Source organism: Alligator mississippiensis, chromosome 10 (genome assembly GCF_030867095.1).
Source record: "Alligator mississippiensis isolate rAllMis1 chromosome 10, rAllMis1, whole genome shotgun sequence".
Lineage (NCBI taxonomy): Eukaryota > Metazoa > Chordata > Crocodylia > Alligatoridae > Alligator > Alligator mississippiensis.
In genome coordinates this window covers 58013596-58036394 of record NC_081833.1, presented here as the reverse complement: position 1 = coordinate 58036394, position 22799 = coordinate 58013596, and the positions used below count along the sequence as shown (strand labels likewise).

Here is a 22799-nt window from a genome sequence, read left to right as displayed (position 1 = left end):
ATATTAAATTTTAAGGAGACTGCGACTAGCAGCTTTGTAAACCTCTGAGATTAAGATTTAACCCTTCTGTTACAAAACATTGTTATTTTGTCATTTTTGAAACTGTGCCCATCAAAATATGCACACATTATCTTCTGCCAAGTCTTTAAATTCATCACTGAGAACCTTCACATTTCAGTACTTATAAAACTTGCAAAATTATAGAGAAATATCTGTCCTCCAATGGCTGAGACATGTGATTTAAGAGACTTTGATTTGTTTTAAAGAGCTCTCTTATGGAACTAGATAAAACCAATTAAAATCCAAGGAAGGTGCTATAGGAAGCCTCAACAAATTTAAGAATTTTAATAACTTTCCCAATATACAGTAATGAGTACAAATTGTACCTACAGTATGTGTATTGCAGAAAATTAGAACTCAAAGCTGTTTGTTAAACACAAGTGCTCAGTGCTGGTCTGCATAATTGTCCATAATAATCTTCTATCCTTGCCATTTTCTCTAGTCTATTCAGGAATAATGCATCTATAAAATTCTATTTAAAACAAAAAAAAAGTTTTACATTAATGATTTTCAACTAATATGATGCTGTAAGGTCAGATGGAAGCATAATGAAGATCTCTCTTGTTTAGGGATATAATTTGACATTTTCTCCAATATGAAATTATGAGATCTTTATTTCCAAAAAGCAAATTAAACTTATTCCCAACATTGGAAGTTAATCCATTGTTTTTTGGAAAATGAAATGCACTCACCAGGCTTGCTACAAAAGCAGCACACTTAGATGGAGGTGAAGAAAAAGCTTCACTTTACTTTATAGTGGCCTCTTGTCAGAAAATCTGGGCCCCAGATCTGGAAAATACTTAAAATGTAACTGTGTTCATGGAAACAGTCCCATAGACTTCAGTGGGACCACTCTTATGAACAAAGTTACATATATGCTTAAGTATTTTCAGGATTGGGGCCTAAGAGAAGCATGGGTGGTCTCCATAGGAAGACCTGTTTAGTTTAGTTTGACAGGAAGATTGATGCTGTGATGTGATGCAGATTTTGTAAGAGAAAGGGGGGAACATATATATGCACATATGTATGTATGCATTACAGATGAACCAAGATGAACCTAAGCCACAACGTTTGTTTGAATACAGTTCAGAACTTTTCAAATTTGAATGGGATTCTGATTCAAGACTTGTATTTGGATATATTTTCTAATTTAGGTTCTGTATTACTTATAAATGACACAAACATATGTACATAAAAATATTTAGCACTTATGCTCTTGACACTAGTACTTTACATTCAAACAACTGTGAGTTTCAGAAAACTAAGATTAATTCAAGAGTTCAGCCAGGTTTTCACAGTAAATTAATGGAATTCCCTGCCCTTTGCTAGATTCAGTATACTGGATCACTCCCGTACAAGAAGCAAATAGATGCAAGTTTGGTTTAAATGTATTTTTTAATCACTTGAAACTTCATGGAGCATAGCACTTGTTAAGGTTGCCTGTCAATTAAACCTGATTTGACCTCATCTATCTAATTTCTTCAAATAAGCCATCTTCTGCTTCCTCAAATTTCTCGTTTTTGTTTCTAGTTGAAGTGTTTTTTACTTCATGAGCCAAGGCTTTTAGAAATACAGGAATTTGAAAATTCAGGGTAAGCATATTAAGTAGCTATAGATATTAGTTTTGTAAGAGTCTTCTTAGACTATCAGTTTTCTACAACAGCTTGCTATATACACTCCAAATTTGATTTATTCAATTGACCTCAATGGGAACTGGTGCCTTTAAGTGGCAGCAAAGCTGGGGTGGTTAATTCTAGCATTTTATGCTCTATCAAAGTTTGAAAACTCTGTCAGTTCCCAGTGGAGTTCATTAATTCTGATGGTTAACCCTAAGCATCAGTTCTAATTTCAGTTGTTGAGTTTGATTTTATATTTATCAAGTTTTAAGTTATTTTATAGCTTTTTCTTTCACAGAGAATCTTATAAAAACTGGTAACAGTTACAATTGTAAAGCTGAAAGTCTGTTGGTGATTTTTCCTTCCAACAGTTGTCCTACTCTTATCAACAGTACATATTAATCTCTTCCACCCTCTAAAAAAGTCAACCCTTCTATTCCATGTTCCTGGCTCCTGGTTGCTGATCTATTCATATACTTTATATACTTCCCACCAATTCCTGTGTTCTCTTTGGTATTTTTGGTCTCACAAGTGATTACATTTAAAATTCAGGGGATCTTGTTTAATTTTGTTTTGATTTTTAAAACAAGTTAACTTTATGTTTCTCAATATCTCAGAAACCAATGGAAGTAACTACATATTTAATCATGCCATGGATTTTAGAACCTGACTTGTGATTTTTTTTACCGGGAAATGCTGCAGGTATGAGTGAATTTTTGTCCCATCCTATTGCATATAAAATACATATTCCCATGAGATGGCTACTCTTCAGTTCTGAAGCTCTCAAACTAGGGTTACTTTACACTGGCTGCAAAACCTGACCATGCAGAAGGTCCCAAGAGGAAAAGCAGACCTATACCTTCTCTGGGGAGCAGAGGGAGTTAATTCTGTTGCTTCCCTAACCAGAAGTGCACAGAAAGGGGGAAGAAAAGGCACAGTAGCCGAAATCCCTTTCTGGTTGTTTTATTTTAGCCACAAAAATGAAGCGAAGTGGCAGAGCAGCAGGAGAAACTGATTTGTGTACAAAATACAAATGACACCTTCCTGGTTCAAGTTAACTCACAGTACCCCGACATCCCAGGATGCTTTGCAGTGCTGGGCTAAGCTGGGCTTTCTGCTCCAGCAGAGCAGGGTTGGCCCTGCCCCCTGCTCTCTAGTTCGAGCACTGTCACCCTCCCCTATCCCAACAGCACAAGACCCCCTCCATTCCCTGCCAAGCAGACCCCTGCTGAGGTCCTAGGCTGGTGGAAGAAGGGGTTTAAGCACCACTCCCCTTCCCTTCCTCTCTCCTCCCCCCCGCCTCAGCATGCTGGCCTGGGGTCGGGATCTGGCCATGCCCCTCCCCTCTGCTCCAGTGGGGAGCAAAGGAAAAGCCTGGCAGGGGCTGCTTCCCCCGTCCCCCTCCAAGGCCCCCCGGGGGTCTGGCCACACCCCCCTCTGCTTGATCAGGGAGCAGCAAAAAACCTGGAGAGCTTCTCTCCCATTTTCCCTACAGCCTTCCAGCCACTGCAAAAGGGAAGGGAGGGCTCACTTTGGCACCCCCCCCCCCAGCTTGTAAAATGAGCCATTGCAGGCATGTGGCTGCATTTCTGAAATGAAAAGTGAATGTCTGTACACTTGCTTCTCAGTTCAATCTACGCAGTTTAGCCTAACCTGCAAAGACTGAATTGATTCAGGCTTGGGCTTTTTTACTGTCTGCACTTAACCAAGAGGAGAATCTCTGAGTTATCACATAGAATCACAGAAAAGTGGGGCTGAAAAGGACCCCCAAAGGTCCTCTACTTGAACCCACTGTTTGATCCTCCCTATCCTAACCATCACATACAAGTCCTTGTCTAACCTAAGGGAGGGAGCAGAGGCTGTCATGGAACGAGCCACAGGGTTTTTTTGAACAACAAGAAAGTACAGACAGACAGACCATATTTGACATTGCCAACTCTATCCAGAAACTCAGATTTTGCCACTGTTGAAGCCAGCTTGGCAATGAGAAGACAGTCCAGCTCTCAGGCCATTTTCAACCAAGTCCACAGGAAAACACTTTCAACTTTGCTGATTTCCTTAATTCCTTTCACTTCCCTTTAACTGCCTTCACTACTATTTAGTTTCTCAGTGCTGATGATCCAGCTACTGAAACCTTTTAGGCTGATACAGTCCCAACTAAATCTGTGTCAGGGCACTTGCTCAGAGTGCCCAGATACTGCTGCAAACTGCAAAATCCCCTGCTATTGAATCTACTCTTCCTTCCCTGCCTCTTTACCTCCTCCGATAGCAGATACCATTTAACTCCTTCAGTACTACTGCGCACTTCTGTTCTTGCCATTCATTCTCATGTTGGTACAACCTTTTCTGTAAGAGATCTCATTTTCAGATAGTTTCCTTCATCTTCCATTCATACAAACCCTGAAGAACATGGAAAGTATTATTAACTGAGATCTAGAGTTTATAAAATAATAGGCCTTTTCATATCAATATTTTAAAATACTTAACACCCCTCTACCCCCCAGAAAAAGGAAATTCTTGGGCAGTGTTTAGAATCTTATATGTGCTTTTTAAAATTATTTGAAAGGCAGGGAATATATAACTAAAATTTAGAACATAACTGTATTTTTTTGATCCTGTGTCAACAGGTTTCTCAACAATTCACTAGAAATCTGCTGTTCCTGATCAGATGTTTTCAGTGGTCATCACAAACCCTTATACTTCTTATGTAAACTAGACCCTCTCACAATTCACCTGTCAATTCAGATCAAAACATAATCGCAACTTATATCTGCAAGTAATATGAAAAAACCATCCTTCTTCATCTGTCATTCTATCATGAGTAAAAGAATCCAAAGTAATTTATCTTATATCCCTACAAAATGGCTTGGGTTTTATGTAGCTAAGGTACCACCACCTCCTTTATTCCCCATTGCGGTCCCAAAGGTCAGTTCTTGTCAGTCAAGAACTGACCTTTGGGATTGCAAGTACCTCCAAGTACCATCTGTGCACTAAGTTCTCTTCATCGAAAGGTGGGGGCTCATTCTCAGTAACCGCTGCTCAGATCTGGAACTTCCTCCCCTTCCTCCAGAGCTCAAGCAAGGACATCTTCTGGAAGTGGTGTAGGACCTTTTTATTTTGGCAGGCTTGTAAGAGGCGGTGTTAAATTTTGATGTATTTTCTGGGAAACTGTTTTATTACTGTTATATTATCTGCTTTATGACTTTTTATTGTGAGCCTTATGACCCCGAGCCTTATAGGGGAGGGCAGCATAGAAATCAAACAAAAAAATAGAAAAAGTAGCAAATCCATTCTCTCTAGACACTGCCCTAGTATACAAGTTTACCCTCCCTCCCCCATTTCACATACATTGGATGGATCTGTAAGTGTGAGTGCAATGTAAGTGTAAATTGCAGATTATATTACTAATATGTAAGTGGTATAATCATAGAAACATACTAATTAGGGCTCACTGAAAAAAAATCACATCAAAATGTTTTTGACAGAAAGTGAGTTAAATTCTTAAAAAAATTCTGTGCCTTGCATGCAAATTCTGTACATGTAATTTTTCAACTTGTTAAAAAGCCAAATACCAAAAAGGTCTGAAAATGTCAATGTGAAAACACCACTGTGGTATTTCAAAGGATCTGTCATTCAGGAGGCTCACATCCCATTCTTCTCCCTGGGGAAGGTTCTGCAGCCTGACCCACATCTCTCCTGATGCACAATGGCCATAGGGCAAACCTCCATCAATGGAGACTGGGGGAAAAAGTTGTGCAGTATCATAACAGATACATATCCAGAAAAATAGAGATATGAAACATGCACACTCTCATGAAGCACCACCTGGCTCAACATTTTGAGTTTTGTGCTCAAAGATTTTGACTTTTTTTTTTTCCTGAAAAGTCAAAATTTTCCACAGAAAGAAAAAAAATCATCTTCCATTCCATTCCAATGCTAAGCCATTTATGTAGTGTGATATTGCCATTTGTGAACAAGATATGAAAATATTCTTACATCTCTATTTCATCCCTCATACCATCATAGGAAATGAAAGTGAGCTCCCTACTTCTGGAACACAAATTCTCACTCAGAGGCCTATGCCAAGCAACACCAAGGACTTTCCAGCATGCACAAAATGTACTGCGTATGACAAAGCAGGGCTGAGCCCTGCATAAGAAGCAATGAAGTTATGAGATACCATGAGTTTTCTACATGTAGTGTACACACAGTGATTTCCATGATGAGACTACTCCTGGCTTATACAATTCACTGCAAGATATATGCACCAGCGAAATCTTTTCTCATCGTTCTCATAAAAATCCAGTGAGCCATTCAATTGCCTTTGATGGTATTAATAGTTATTTTGATTTCACTCAAATTTTTGCCCTCAAGACTATTTCCCATGATATCAATAACTGAAGTTCTGACTTCAGCAATTTCAATAGAATATACAGATTTTATTTGAGTATTTTAAATGGATTAATGGAATTTATAATATTATGACGCCAGAAGTGGCTATCATCACAGACTACATTAATTTAACATGAAAAGCTTGAATTCCTCCTGCTAAAATCAGGGAAAACAACAGATAATAAATAGGTTTAAAACATTCTAAGTCAACAGAATGCACCACATTCACACCAGTTCATTCCTATTGGACGGTGAACACCTACAACATTTCCTTCTTCACTACAGTAGAGAAAATAGGAATTTAAAAACATTGCTGTGTTGTTACTATATCTCAGATAAAGGCTAGTTAAAAGATTCACAGCTCAGTAAGCAAATTAATGCTTTACATGCTCATGTGTTCCAATAACATACTCTTTTAGGCCCTGATTCTGTATGTAGTTACAGTTGTGAGTCCATTTGCTCAGATACAGACGCACTTTCAGGATTTAACTCTCAGCATTAACTTGCCCACTAGAAATATTCTTGTGTATCTATATTACCAGTTGGTCAACTGATGAATCCTGGATGTGCAAGTATAGATTGTTTCAGCTCTCAGTGACTTATAAACAGGTATCAATGAGGAACTCTGGAATATGTACTGAATTTTTATTAAATGTTGTCCTTATTATTGTAGCTGAAACTGTTTAACTAAGGTTGTTATAAGCATAATACACTCCTGTTAAGAAATACAGAACACCAGACTACTGAACCTTTTCAGGGTCATTAAACAGCTGTAAACATTATTACAAAAATAAACCAGAGATTTCATGCTTACATTTTAGCCCAGAGCTTGGTGTGCTGAGCAAGTACATTTTTTTCATCTCTTACAATCAACGCTGGTGACATTTGGGCATCCAAACAAATTACATCACAAATATTACCGAGGTGGGTAGGATACTGAGTGGTTTATTTGTCAGATGATTAATATATAAACTGTAGGGCAGTATGGTTGACCTATTCTTCTTTGCCATAGATGCAGTCAATACTAAAAGACATAACTTGAAATAGTGAAATTTTAACACAAATGTATATGATGTGGGGTTCATTTATATTTAATATGATCGTTATGGTACTATCCAATCTGATAGAAAGTAATAAACATAAGGCCATATTCTCATTGCATTTATTCTAGTTTAAAATTAGAATAACTTCATTTACTCCACTGGTGTAAGTGGGAATCTGATCCTTGATCCTTAAAGATTATTTCTAATAGGTTAGGATTAAGAAATATGCATTATATGAGAGATGGGAAAGAAATGGAAACCAATCTCAAAAGTCGCTGAGACTGATATTAGTCTTCCAATACTTAACAGTCATGAGAAGAAAATATCTGGCAAAACTACAGATCAAATTGTGATACTGATTTCAAGCAAATTCTTCATTACTTTTAGTAGGAAATTCTCTTGAAATAATTGCATGATAAACCCCTCTGTTTTCAGTGTAGTTTTCATAACTTAAAAGGGTAAGAATAAGGACTTTCAAAACTACCTTAAAAATCAATTAATTAACAAAATAGAAAACATTGATTAGTCTATGTTGCTTTCATTTTCCAATGGGAAAGTCATTTGGTTTCTAAAATACTGTAGGATACTCTCTAGCTTGCATGTCATTTTGAACCTTCACTGGTGAGTAAAATATAAGCCATAAAAATAATCTTTATTTTGTAGCCCCTGTGAAGTGAAAGACTAAAAGCCATTTGAAAATGCAGTCTACAAACTATAGTGACTCATGAGACTTTGAGAAGAGGAGAAGCATTTATAAATCTCACTCAAGATTAAAATAGAAAGATTAGAAGAATGCAGACAAGCTGTTTAGTTTATTGCTACTTCACATGTGACTTAAAATCTCTTTTTGTCATATATTTATTCTATTTTATTATCAGTATATTTAAAAAGTGGGATCTAAACAAGTGAGAGATAGAAATGGTGCTGAAAGTTCAATAGCTCAAACACATTTTTAGAAATCCTGTTGTAATTTTCCATCTCAGGCACTAGATACATCAAAGATCATTATTTTTAAGCTTAGAAGAAGACATTCTTTTTTTTTTTTTTTAAATCTCAATTGATGACAAGAGTGAAATAATAGGGTATTCGAGATTCCAATTTGAATCTCAGTATTTGGAATCATCAATGACCCTGAAGTTTCTGTTATTTTGGAACCAGTAAATTTATTTTTTTTGTATAAAAGTTTAAACTTTTACTTATGTCAGAATGTGAAAGATTGTTTTTCTTCTCTCTAGGTTGAATGATTTTCTGCAGCATATATCTAATAATTCACTTTAATTGATTTATCTAAATAGTGTCCACCTCAAATAGAAAAGCCTTAAAATTAAACTTTTAATAATCCCACTTTAATGTTGTATTGTAAAAATAAAAATCCCAATAATTATTGCAAATTTTATCAATTTTTTTCCTTCACCCTTTTTCAGACATTTTGCAACTAGAGGAGTTAGGTGTTTTGAATGTTCTATTATCATCTGAGGACATTATGCTAAAATGATTTTGAAAGAGGTGTTGTGACACTAATCAATTATATTTTTTTAACATTATATATATTACAGACCCTATTAATCCTCCACCCCTGACACAGGCAAACTGCAAATGAAGGCACAGGTAGTTTTGACTGGGTCAAGGCAGTAGGATCAGACCCCATGTAGTTAAAAGGATGATAAGAGATAAGACCACAGAACTCGGTTCACCTACATTTAGAAACAATTTAAATCCAAGAGCCACTGACTGCAGTCCTATGCCGATCATTTTATTTCCATTTCAGAGGGGTTTAGAATTTGATCTTGTGCAAAACTAAATACAATGTAAAATGCACATATGCAACAAAGATCAAAGCATGATTGACTGTGAAATATTCATACAAGATAGCCCAGTGAGATTTTGTTCACAGGGGCACCTGTCAGGAGCATAAGCTTGGATAGAAATCATCAAATAAGTACACAAAATCATTACTAAAATCCAGGCATACAATCAGATAGTCAGTTGTCTGAAACTACTGGACTGTAGCCAACATACTGGCTCAACAGACTAATGCTTTGGTCTTTTCAGCTCCTCAGGGCCCTAGTTCAGTTCCTCCTGCTACTGGTCAGGTCAACTGTCTGTACCTGGTGTTGACTTTCTTGGCATTTAATGCTAGGAGTGAAGGGAAAAAAGCCTGAGTCCATAAGTTCCCTTTGACCTGAGCTGCAGAAACATCTGCTGGTTGAGTCATGAGCTGCTTGTTGGCCAAGTTTAACAGTAACCGATCCTGTTGTGGATCAGCTCTCTCAGCAGTAGGTGTCACTGCAATAAATAGATGGATTTCTAGGGACCTAGAGACACATTCCCAATGAAAATGCATAAACAGAATATCTCTGAGCAAATGAGGTGTTTCAAAATAGGTGAATTATCCAATGAGATGATCATTTTTTTCCTCTGTATGTGAAAAGCTGAAACATTTGTTTCTGGAGAAAGAAAACTGCAGAAGTGGGATTGCCAGCAAAAAAAAAAAAAGTCATTTTGCCCTTTAGTCTTGTGTCACAAAGATCCTTTAATTCACATTAATCACCTCCCTGCAATCCCAGTTCTATTAAGAAAAGGACTGTTATAGTTAAACCTTTTTGAAAACTCTCTCTAACAAATTAAGCAATTTTCTCTAGTGGAACAAAAGACCTAGTTATATTGAAAGACACTATACGCTCAACTGTAGTTTTAGGACTTAGCAAAGATCACAAGGTTAGCCTATTTTATAACAAATTAAAGAGTACATAAATCTATATGAAGAACAAGGAAAAAAATACTTAAAATGGCTCCAGGAAAAAAACAAACAAAAATGACTGCTCATTTATAGATTTAATTAATACTAGCACATATTTTGAAAAAGCTGCAACCAATTTATGTTTGAAACAGAAAGTGTTGCATGCCAAATAATGCCACAAACTCATCTGAGGCCACACACTATTTTGTGCTGTTACAATAAAATGGTTTCTGGGGTTATTAAGGATGTTTGGTTTAATCAACCCAGCAACAATATGCCTAAAAAGCAAGTATTTTAATATTGGTTAAAAAAGACAAGGAAGTCTTAATTCATTTATGCACATCTCTAATATATTATGTCAGGTTATATGATAAGATACATACAGAAAAATGCATAAGCAATAGTGCCTCATGAATTTAAAGAAACATCTTTCCAGAAGTGGCTGCTTTCTTGTGTAGAAGCTACAGCGTATTCCTAGGCAGCTATCTTTATGGAACTAAGCATTCACTGTCCATTTATAATACTCACATTACCCAAATACACAAATATGACAATGTATTTCTGGCTCCCAAAATAGCCATAAAGATTTTGAAACAAGTTTCAACCAAAAGGCTCCTGCATAGATGCTACATCATAGGTACTCCCACCATAACAACTGAAATGCCATGTGAACTGTGAAACACCTCTTTCCCCTTCTGTCAGAATCTACACCTACATCAGACTGATCAATATGTACTGCAGAGACACTATCAGCAATTGTATCGGGGACTCAATGTTCCATATGTAAGATTCTTTCTTTCTTTGCCAGCATAACTGGTGTCTCCCTGGTCTAAGTGTTTAATTCAAGAGACCACAGAGGGCCAAATTTGTAGTCAATCTACTGAATGCTCATTACAAAAGCTGCACCTAAGCACCCTTTCCCCAAACTAAAGTCTGTTCATCCACATACCCGTAGGCCATAGAAAGTTTCTTGCCACCTCCACCTTTGCAACCCAGTTTATATAACATTTGTGTTGAACCATTTTTTGTACATATAGGGCACATCTATATGAGATGCCTAATGGCAAGGGAGCCTAATTTACTGTGTAGTAAGCATGCACATCTACATGTGCACATGCGTGCTGCATAGTAACATGCAGGTAACAAATTTACGTTAGATTAGTTACTGCACAGTAACACAACTTTACAACAACTTTGCTCCTGGGTCAGCCCTACCACTAGGCCCAGCCTGAGGCTAGCCCCAGGGTTGGGCTGTCTCCATGACAGCCCCTGCCTCATGCTTTAAAAGCCTACAGACATTTTGAGCCCTGGGGCACACATGCAGGGAGTCTGAGGGTACTCCAGGCTCTGTGTCCCCCTGGGCAGGCCACAGCCCAGCTGTGCCAGCCTGCCTGCCTGCCAGGATTGCGCTATTGAGGTCCGCAGGTTGCTACAGGATGCTGCAGGCTCTGGCCAGGCCTGTCACCCCCCCCCCCCACCCCGGCCCAGCTGCAGGCAGCTTCTTGCTGGCAGGGCCAGCTCCACCTGCCAGCAGTGCATCCCTAGCAGCCTGCCTGCAGCCTATGGGTATTGCAGGTCATTGCCTCTTCCATACAACTTCCAGTCATGTGCCATGCCCCTGCATTGGGTGCTGCAGAGAGCTGCCCAGGCCCAGAGACATGGTGCAGGATCCCTGACGGCATTCTCTTCACACAGACCCGTGCCCACACCTGTGCTTTCCACCTGGTCCAAGGAGGAGACTGGTGACCTTGTGGTCCTATGGGGCAAGGCAGAGGTGCAGAGCCAGTTCAAGCAGAGTGGGCGCTGCAACACTCACGTCTATGAGGTGCTATCAGGCTGGATGAAGAAGTGTGGTTACAACTGGTCAGTGCAGCAGTGCCACATGAAGTTCAAGGCCTTGTGGGCACAGTGGGTCACTGTGACTGACCACAATTTTTGGTCCACACTGCCCATAAGCCTATGCCCTTTATGAGGTAACTGGATGCCATCTATGTGCCCTGGGACCCAGGCCAAAGCCTGCTGTCTATAGCAGCATGGGTGGCCTGCCTGAACCCCCGCCCCAGCCTGGCACCCCCAGTAACATGTCACTGGAGGAGGGCCCCTCAGGTGTCCAACTTGTCCCACTGAGCTTCCCAGCTGCAGTCTCCACCAGTGGCTTGGAAAGACTGGGCCAGTGCCTGCCTCAAAAGCTCCGCAGCCCTAGGGCCAACCATGAGAGATGCCAACCAGCCATGACACCAATGACCACCATTGCTCCAGCAGTGCTCCAGCAGTGCCAGCTCCTCTCAGGGCCGGGGGACTCCCAGCTGGGCCCCTGCACGCTGTGCCCCACCACCCAAGGACACCACCCAGAGTTGCATGCCAATGCTGCCAGCCAGGACCGAGTGGAGCCACCAGCCACACCATCCCCAACTACATGATAAGATCCATACTGGGGGGGGGGGGTGGGGAGAGCTCTCCACGCCTCAGCCCCCCTGGCCCAGCTGCACTCCCCTGGCCCCAGGTTCTTCCCCACAGCATGCATGGAGCTGGGAGATAGTGCCAAACTTTATTGAGCAGCCTGTGCCCCAGCAGTTAGGTGGACATGGGCCTCTCACACACCAAGCAATGTGTTGATCCCACCAGTAATGTCCTTGGCTGTGGGGGTCAGGGATCTGTAACACAGCCACATGCAGCTCTCCAGCTAGTGGCAGAGGTTGTGGGGCAGCCCAGACTTGCCCCCCATGCCATCATTGCTCAGGGCCCTGTACCAGATATGCAGGTGCGCCCATCAATAGCAGAAGGTATAGCGGGTTGGGCACCCCTCAGTCCACACAAACAGCTCCTCATGCACTGACCACCCTGGGGCACATCCCTGGAGAGGACCCCTGTAGGGAGGGCTGGGTCACTGGCAGTTCCTCATCCTAGTCATCCAGAATCCCCATGCCCGAGTACAGGCACAATAAGCTGGGCTGCAGCAGAGGACAGGGACTGACCTGCAAGAGGAAGGAGGAAGTGGGATCCGGAACCACAGCAGCAGGTGCTGTGAGAAGCCTAGCCTGTCCCAGCCTGAGAATGGGGCAGGGGAGGCAGACTGCCTGTAGCCAGCACCAAGCAGCCTGGCAGCCCCAGAGAAGCAAGCGACACGGGGCTTGGCCAGCAGCTGCCTGGGCCGGGGCTTAGGCCTGCCCAGCTAACTTACCATGGTCCTGGGCACCTGTTCATGCCCGACCCCTGATCTGAGGCAATTCTCTCCTGCTACAAAGTATCTTATCTGAGAAACGTTGCAAACTCTCACAAACAGCTTGTGTCTCATGGCTCTGAGATCCTGCAGCTGCACGCAACAGAGAAGCTGCCCTTGGCAGTTGCCACTGCCAATAGCCAGGGTCCTGCAAATGTGCCGGCTCCGCTAGAGGCAGACACAGGACTAAAGCCATCCTCCTGCAGTGGCTGGTGGCAGCATCAGAGGACTGGCTGGAAGACTCACAGGCCTGGTGGGTGGAGGACATCACCCATGAGGATGTACAGGACCAGGGAGACCAGGAGTTCTGAACACAGCTCCTGGCCCTGGTGTGCAAGCAGCCTGACCTGCTGTGGGAGCAGAATGCTATCCTGGCCTGGGCGATGAAGACTACGGATGATGACTGATGAGTGCTGGACACTGTTCTGGTCCTGGCAGTCACCTTCATGCTGCATGCTGCCTGGCCCCTGACCCTAGCCCTGCCTGTCCCCTGACAGCCACCCACCACCACCATCCATGGGACTGGGAGGATGTTCTGCACTGCCTCCAGCAGCCAGAAGCCCCTACTCTGGCCTGCACCTCAGGTCCAGTGCCATCCAGTCCCCCCACCTGGGCTCAGCCCCCCTGCTCACTCCAACTCCATGCGGACACAGAGCCAAAGCTGCCTGCAGTGGTGCCAGGACTGCATGCTGGCCCTCCTGGTCCTTGCCACTGGCTACTACAGGGGGAGCTGCGTGCACCAGGGTCTCAGCAGCAGCTGCTGCCACTCTTGGGCAAGTCCCCTGCCTGCGGCACTCATTGTGGCATCCATATCCATGTGGGAACAGCCAGAGGTCAGGGTTCTGGCTGCCTTCGCCTGGGGTACCAGCTGCACTGCTCCCTAGGCACCACCACTCTATGGCCCCCAACCCTGGGATGGCCCACAAAGAACACTGTAAACAGTTTTCAGGGGGAAGAAGGTTTTTTATTGTTGTTTGCTGTGTTGGGTTGAAGGAAGGGTTCTGTTTGCTGAGGGGAGAGAGGGGATCTGCTTTTTGGGTAGGGAGGGGGGAGTGGTGCTCTGATTGATGTGAGGGAAATAAAAACTTGTTCTTCTGAGACGTGGTGCTGGAAGTGGGCAGGAGGGGTTGGGGAGTCCATGGGCAGCGATGCAGATGAGCTGGAGCAGGGAGTGTAGGAGGAGATGGTCAACCAGAGCCTCCCATACCCAGTGCCTTGACCCCTGCTGGTGGGTGCATGGCTCTCTGGGGGCTTCGGTGTGGGGGTCCACTGCTGCCACTCCCTCTGCCATCGCAAGTGGTGCTCCCACTGCCAGGAGTATTCCATGCACTGCATCTCCTCCACCCAGGCCTCATGGAAGAGCTTCCTCCAGGCCTCGCAGATGTTATGCAGCACACAGGCTGTGATGATGACCATGGGGAGGTTGTCCTTGGGAACCTGGAGGTGGCGGGGTCAGGGAGCACCAGTGGCCTTTGAGGCATCTGAAGGTGCACTGCACAAGGGTGCAAGTCTGGCCCAGGCAGCAGTTGAAGTGGGCCAGGTGGCCAGCGTAGGGCCACATGAGCCAGGACAGGAGCAGGTAGGCAGGGGCCCCACTGAAGAGGGGTGGGAAGCCATGGTGCCCAGTTGCAGGTCCAGTTCCAGCACCCCTGGCACAAAGTGGCTGCTGTCAACCAGGTCCGGCAAACCAGAGTTCCAGAAGACGCAAGCGTCATGGGTGCTGGCTACCCAGCCAGTGCTCACGTTTGTAGGCCCCATGGTGGTCCATAATGGCCAGGAGCACCACAGAGTGAAAGCTTCTCTGGCTATAGTAGAGGCAGTATCTGGGGGGCAGGCAGGTGATGGAGATGTGGGTCCCTGATGCACTAGGGGAATCCCAGGGCATGGAACCCTGCCACCACCACCAGGGAATCATGTACATCTCCCAGCATGTCCCGGAGGGTGCCACATACCTCCAGGATGACCTCCCCAGCAGCGGCCTTGTCCATACCAAACAGGTGGCCGACGTATCACAGTCTGTTGTAGCCAGCTTGAGCAGGGCAAGGGCCAGGCAGGTGTCCGCAGGGAGGGGCGGCTGCATGGTAATGTCCTGGTACTCCAGTTGTAGCCAAAGCTTCCCCGTGAGGTCCCAGAAGGTGGTCTGGGTCATGTGGACTGCCTCCAGCCACTGCTTATTGTCCCAGATGTGCTGGACAGTGTTCCGGCACGAGTCCTGGCTGGACTGGTGGGCCCAGAGGTGGTGGGGCTGGAGGCCCAGGAGTGTAATAGAGGCCCCAGCAGTGGCATCCAGAAGCCATTCATCGGTATCCCTGCTAGTGGCAGCTGCACAGCAGCAGCCCTGGGATGGCATGCTACAGCCAGGCAGGCAGTCACTGCATGGGGTGGGGAGGGAAGTGGGCCCAGATGGCCCAGAAACTGAGTGGGCCCAGATGGCCATGGGCCAGGGAGCAGCCAGTGTAGCAGGGCCAGCAAAGCACTGGGCAGGGGCTGAAGCAGCTATAGCATAGGGAGGCAGAGCTGCTACGTGCTGTCCTTGCACTGGGCATGCTGCTCCTGTGCAGGGAAGTGGCTGGCCAGGAAGAAGAGAGCGGGGCTGGCTTTTGAAGAGAACTGCCAGCTGCTGGCAGCTACACCCAGAGCCTGGAACTCCCCCCTCCCCCCGCCCAATGGCAGCAAGGGGCCATTGCAGGGCTGCAAGAAGTTTGGTGCTAAGAGCAGCAAATCTGCTGGCTTATTCCCTGAATGTGTAGATGCTTGCCCAGGAGCACTTAATCCACAGAAGTTCTCTCCCAAGTAAATTGAGCCCTGATCAAATGTACAGGTAGACATACCCAGAGAAAACTGGGTATTTGGCAGAGTGAAAATGTTTATAAATTTTCTGTTAGAAAACCAAATGTGTAAATGAAACTTTTCATACAAGATCTTTCTAGCATTCAGATACAAAATTTTGAGTACTACTACTTCTCTTTTTTCTTTTCTTCTGACATAAAGCTCACAACTTATGCCTAAAACTTTGACAAAAATAGATTACTTTTTAAAACTGTCATTGAAATATTCTACAGTAAGGAAAGATATTCTCACATAGACCTAATATTTGACATACGATTCCTTAACATTTCTTCCTGCCACTATATTTCTTTGTTAAGTAGTACAGGTCCTAGGTAGGCATGAGAACGAATTATGCCCTCCATTGCACTATCATTCCCATTAGACAACGGGTAAATGTCCTCTTTATGAAAGAGGAAGGGTCAATAAATCAAGCTAGCTGGTGTGATTTTGTAAGAGTGATATTTGGGATGTCAGCCTATTGGTGATGTCTGGCCACTGGCTTCAACACTAGCACTATGGTGTTATCTTCCTGTGCAAAAAGGAGCTTTGACCAGCTATCTCTTCCAGAAAGTAAGTCTTTCATTGATGAATTAGATGTTCCTGTGAAAACAGGACCTAAGAAGGTGTGGATATCTGCCCTCATGAGAGAGAGTAACTCCTAACTCTGGCCATCTCCAAGCGCACAAATAGAATCCTCTTCAGTGAAAGTGTGTGCAAGTCTGTGATGCTTTGATAACCCAAGATGGTGATGGTCAAAGATGTTTCCTGAGATGGCTAAAAATTATTTAAAATACAACAAGCTCTTTTTTGAACACACACCCCTTTTCTGCTTTTCTCCTAAAGCTAGTCTCTCAGCAGACACAGTATGGATGATGAACTAGCCATACACATTCATTCAGTTTCTGCATTCCTTATGCTTGGTCTGTGCCTTGGATCAATGCTTGTTCATGAAGTCATCCAGTAGTCACCATAATGGATGGGTCTAAGGGCAAGGACAGATATGCGCATTTCATAGCATGGACAGAGCAGTTCTGTATGCCATAAAACATGAAAGCTGATTTGAAAATCCCTGAAGCAAAGCATTCAGTTTCAAAATAACCAGGCAATCTCCCATGGCTGAGAGGGGCCAAATTCTTGGAACTCTTATATAATTGGGCCATAGCTTTGAAAAAGGTTCTTGGTTGTGAACTTATCCCTAACTGGGCATTTCCTCTTTGAAAATATCCCAACATGCACTTGATTTTAAATAGATAGCATATCTTTTGTCACAGAGCCAGGTATTCCACGATTTCCCAACTTCTCTCCTTTATCAAACATGAATACATGCTGAAAAGACTGGGGTACAGTGATTCCTTACAAAGGCACCATTTGTTCCTTGTTTTCTATTACAAGAATGGGTGTATTTTTAATGATAATTTACAGAAAATAATATTTAAAATCCTGATGTTGAAAGGAGATCCCACTAAGAAAGCTTAGAGCAGTCTGTAATAGTTTTAGTGCAGTTGGAAAGAGTGGAAGAAGGAGGTGAAGAGGCAGGCTCACTTGGTGCCAGGTGGATCGGGGGAAGACAAAGCAACTAGGCTCAAAGAAGCAATGAAGCCTTGTATCTGTCTGATCTTCAAAAGACACAGCCTAGCAAACTCCTAGCAGAGCTCACTGGAGAAAGATATGGAGGGGGAAACAACAATAATTTAAATTATAAATAGAAAATTTATACTCAATTGTCAGACTAGAAAAATGAAACCCTGGAAACTACAAATTCCTTTTATAGTTTCATTCTCTGGACTGTGCATACCTTTATTGATATGATATATTACTGCTGTTGTCATTTAACTTTATTAATTGATCATTGTCATGAACACAACAGTGGAGCTGATAACTTTAGAAGCCACTACTATTTCCTATTATGCTTTCACATTGAGATAAGTGGTGTAGACTTACAAGAGTGTGGTTAGCAATTGCTGTGCACAGCAAAGACACACATGGCTTGATTTTGCAACTGCTATAATCATATCGACCCCAAGGTCAGAAAATATTCATAAAACATACTCTTTTTTTCAGAGTGTCATATGGGAGTCGCAAAAATTTTCTAGTTACAGTGTTGCCATTAACACTATTCCTTTCAATGACTCCTTGAATGAGGAGACAATCCTGAACAAGAACATTTGTACCAAATGCAATTGACTTGGGAAATATTTTCCTGAATTTCCCTAGCTGCTGCTGAAATTATCTCTATCTGTCTGAGTGTGATCATTCTGCCTCAGAATAATCTTGACTTTCCTTCCGAATGACTGTGCAAAGAAGCCATAACAATCCTGAGCTTAAAAAAAGGAAACTCTGGTGATGTCAAAACAGACACAGTGGGATCAAATTCAGCACTTTCTTAGTTCTTTTCAAACTATGGAATTCAGCAGGGTGCAAGTCATTTAAGTGAAAAGAGAGTGTGACCCCTAATATTCCAGTGCTGAATCAAGTATAAAAATGGCTATAACATTCCTATATCAAAGAAGACTCAAGTATATACAAAGACTATGGTGAAATGACCAAATACATTTGAATGGAAATATAGTATGGCCCTCAGGATGCTCCACCCCTAAAGAGAAATAGCTCTGATCATTATTGAATTGAGCACAGACAACCTTACTGACACACAGCACGTAGATAAATAAGGTTGCTTACGAAAAAGAACAATACATGTGAAGCTATCCTTTGGATGAAAGTCCTTTAAACAATTTTGTTGTTAATTACTATATTCAGGGTCTCTGACTGAAAGGACGTAGAAACTAACCCATGGCTGATAGGTAAGTGGCAACCAGGCTGATAAAGAAGGTCTGATAAATGCAATCACAGGATGACAGACACTAGCAAGTTCAATTACAATTGCAAAGTCAGTTAAGAGATGGACTCTGCTAAGAGGAATACATCCTTAACAGCCTACTTTGACCAAGCATAGTAGGACCCTGACCAAACCCCTTAACATGACTGCAGGATTCCTAAAGCGTTGCCCAGTAGCAAGCTGAGAACAGCTAAGGTGTTCTTATCATAAGCACCAGAGACCAGAAGAGATAGTGTGCTACCACAATGGTTTAGAAATTATCAGGCAAATAAACAGGACCTAATGATAGAGATGCCTGCTGTTGCAGCTCAGTGGTTGAATCTTTGTCTACCAGGTGGGAAATCCAGTTTTGATTCCTGGATGCACATATAGCTACAGCCACTGAGGGTCTGGCTCTTAAATTCTGTCTCAACAGTCTGAAGTGGGGATGGAAGGTCTGGGCAGCCTCCACTCCTCCATACTACTGCCTAGGGCTAAGTACAGATGGTCAAAAAGCCCGAGGCTGAATTGATTAAGTCTCTGCAGGTTAGTCTAAACTGCAGAGATTAAACTGACAAACAAATGGACACACATTCACTTTTGATTCAGGAAATGCAGCCACATGCCTGCAGTGGCTCAGGCCAGGACCCAGGAGGCACTACAGCACGGCTTTCTGACAAGTAGCCAGTACGTTCACTTCCTCTTCCTGCTGCCCCCTAGGTCTCTGGGATTTGCAGTCCGGAATCACAGAAGTAAAACTCTGCAGGGTTACTCATCACTTCCTCTTCCTGTTTCCAGGTACCTCTGGGATTTGTAATCCAAAATTGTAGCCAGCAGTAACTTCCATTAAGTTTAGCAGGGCAGGGCAGGGCAGTTCTGTACTTAGAGGGAAGGGGATTTAACCCCCCTCCCTGGCCCCATACCCTAGCCAGGGTTTGCCTGAGGGGAGCAGCCCCTGCCCTACCACCACCCCCTTCTCATTCTTCTCTGCTGTAGCAGATAGAACAGCACAGCCCAGGACTGGAAAGCATGCTGTGATGCTGGGGGACTGATTTAACTTAAACTAGGAAGAGGGCTAGGACAGAAGTTTCATAAATCAGTTTGACCCAAAGTCTGACTCTACATTCAACCAGGTTTATCTTAAACCAGCTTCAGCCATTTTGAAACTGGTTTATGTGCACTCAGCTTCTGTTATGTTACAGGTTTAAGCCAATTTCCGATCACTTAAACCAGTTTACGTGTAACGTCTGTCCCTAGCCCATTTATACATGTCAAAAGTCCTGGTGACCCCTACTACTGACTGAGGAAATTTCAGGGGCTTTTGAACAGAATCATGCACTGCTCAGCAGTTTGAATTCACTTTCTCTAGCTCATGTAGACATTGCCTTGATTTTCATTCTCAATGTTTTGCTCTGAAATATTTAACCTAAAACTCAAGGGAAAACCTAACTACCACCTAACTTTACTTTACTTTGTTGCAAAACACCATGAAATTATAAAGTTAGTATGGTTTCAGCCCTAAAACAGAGAAAGTTTAGGAAAATCTCACTAGTTTGGTTTCAAGATTCCCACCAAAGGGGCAGTGAATGTTCTCTCATTTGCTTCAGTAGGAAATGGGAGGGCTCATCTTATAGCACTGAGCAGAAAAGCCCTGGTTACAGATGAAGTTTTGTACAGTTTTGCACCTAATGAAAATTTTGCACAGTTCTAACTCCTTACCAGCATTCTACCACATGGTTTCCAAGTTCCTGCACCTATTGCAGTATATATATTGACTATTATTAAATCTTTTTCTTTCTCTGTCTCCTTTTTTTAATTAAATGTAAGTTTATCCACAATAAGTGACATTTCCTAATCCTGCATAGGCCAGACATTTTGAGATGAACTGAGAAAGGCATATTTAGCAAATCCCACTTTCTCATTCCTCAACACAAAGTATCCAAGTATTTTACATGTGTTTAGTAAAAGTAACAGGTTCCTTTTCAGTTTTAAACTTTAAGAAATATTTAAAAGACATTATTTCTCCAATTTAGAACTCTAGTTTTCATTCTCCTTCTGACCTTTGCCTGGAAAGCATTTCATGTTTTCAAAAGACTCCTTGTATTTTTTCCTACATTTAATGCAAAATGCCGTAGAGGAGCAAATATGTAAAAATGTTATAGTATTGAAAAATGTGGGCACTTTGAATGAGCAGAGTTATTCATTTATATCCCCAGCTTATGAAATGCCCATATCATGTATCATTTATCCAACAGCAGACTCTTTTAGCTTCAGTCACACTGGCTAACAATATGTTATTGATATGATTTTAGGAAACTGTCAGCAAGCAGCTCAACTTTCAGCTCATCAGCTAAGGTGAATGTATGCACAAAATATACCTTTACATCTTTTGTAGGAAAGCCTGCACAAGTACCAAGGATCCTGCCACTGCCATAGTAAAGCAATAGAAGTGTAAAGCTTTTTTCCTTCACTAAGGGCACAGTCCTGTGCTCCTTACACAAAACGAAAACTCCCCACTGGTTTCACTGGGAATTTTCTATGGGCATGAAATATGTGAGAAACTGGGATGAAATTCACTGCACAAAGCCAAAGTAAGCAAGACCTGTGCAGGTAACTCTAGGGGCTCTCAAATTAACAGACAGGTCATGGTGTTACACTCCCCAATTGCTAAAGCAGCCTATCCAGTTACTGACCTCTTGCATTCCTATGAAGTAGTTTTGTATTGAACTAAATCTATCCCACAGGGACCTATGGGGGCCCAACAGAGAGTCTCCTTCATCCATAGAGAGAATAGCCTTCACTGCCTCTCCACACCAATCCCAAAGTATTAAAACGGGCCCGAACCAGTGCCCTTAGCCCTCTGCGCCTAGGAGAATTTCACTGTAAATGCAAGTGACCACATACAGACTTTTAAAGATGAAAATTCTTTCTTTGATTTCAGCCATTTGCTAGCAAGGAAAATAAAGCTCAATGCAAAAAAACAAATCCAGCGCATGCAAGTTTAAAACGTATGTCACTTTTTTTTTTCCAGAAGAAATGAACAAGCAGGCACATTAGAATCCTGAACAAGACAGCTAAATGTCTAACTCCACACACTTGAGAAAACTACTGTTTTCCAGTGGTGTTTCTAAAACTAGTTTCTACATCAGTTTACAAGCTCTAATAATAAAGGAGTATGTTGTACTATTAGATGTTTGTCATTTGTTTGTCTGACGAAGAGAAATAACAGGCTGCTGCAAGTTAGCACAGTTGGGTTTTTTCAGATCAGAGAAAGTACCGTACTTTAAGGATGTGCCTTACTTGCTCTTAAAAGGGTAAAACGAAATATTCTTCTAGCTATTCTAAGCCTGCCATATAAGTATTATGCTGTTACAGATTTCAAAAGGTTAGCTTCAATGAACCTGACATCAGTATAACCCAAAATAACCCATTCAAGAGAAAAGTAAGAAATAATTGCTGTTTTCTCTTTTTTTTCCTCAGCTATATTGCTATAATGATTTTGCATAACAGATTGAACAAAGTGCTGTTGTGACAGGTGGTAGAATTCAGCTAGTAAGCACAGAGACAGGGTTCAATTTAGTTTGTGAATCCTTTAATTGTTGTGCAGCTAATTAAAGAAGGTTCTTTACACTCGCAAGTGTTTACCGTTGCTAGTATGCATACATGAAAAATTAAATTGTGCCTTCAAGGGCTGAGAACTATAGAAAAATCATAGCTGATTCTGCAACATGCTTACCAGCTCAAAATAGCTGCTTTTCACAATTGGAATTTGTAAAACTTTTTGCTAAGCAAATATAGAGCTAATTAGAAGTGTTCGTTGGACCAATTAACATTTAAATAAATAAGCCATATTGCACATTTCACAGTCTTTATTTAATGATGCTTCTTAACTCTTTGGAAAGATTCCTTTAAGTACAAATAAGTTGTCATAAAAATGAAAGACAAAAATAACACCATAACAGTATATTCTATGCTTTTTTCTTTTTGCCTTGAAGTCTTCTCTAAAACTCTATACCTGTTACTGGGAGGGAGTGGGGGGGAGGGAATACACAAATCTGGTTCCTTCTTTCATCTTGTCAAGTTA

General features: G+C 42.4%; 1 protein-coding gene across 15 annotated transcripts in view; it reads right to left on the bottom strand.

The window, feature by feature from the left end:
* ZNF536 (zinc finger protein 536) overlaps positions 1–22799 on the bottom strand; it is a 464250-nt gene that overhangs the window by 269911 nt on the left and 171540 nt on the right. The window lies entirely within an intron of this gene.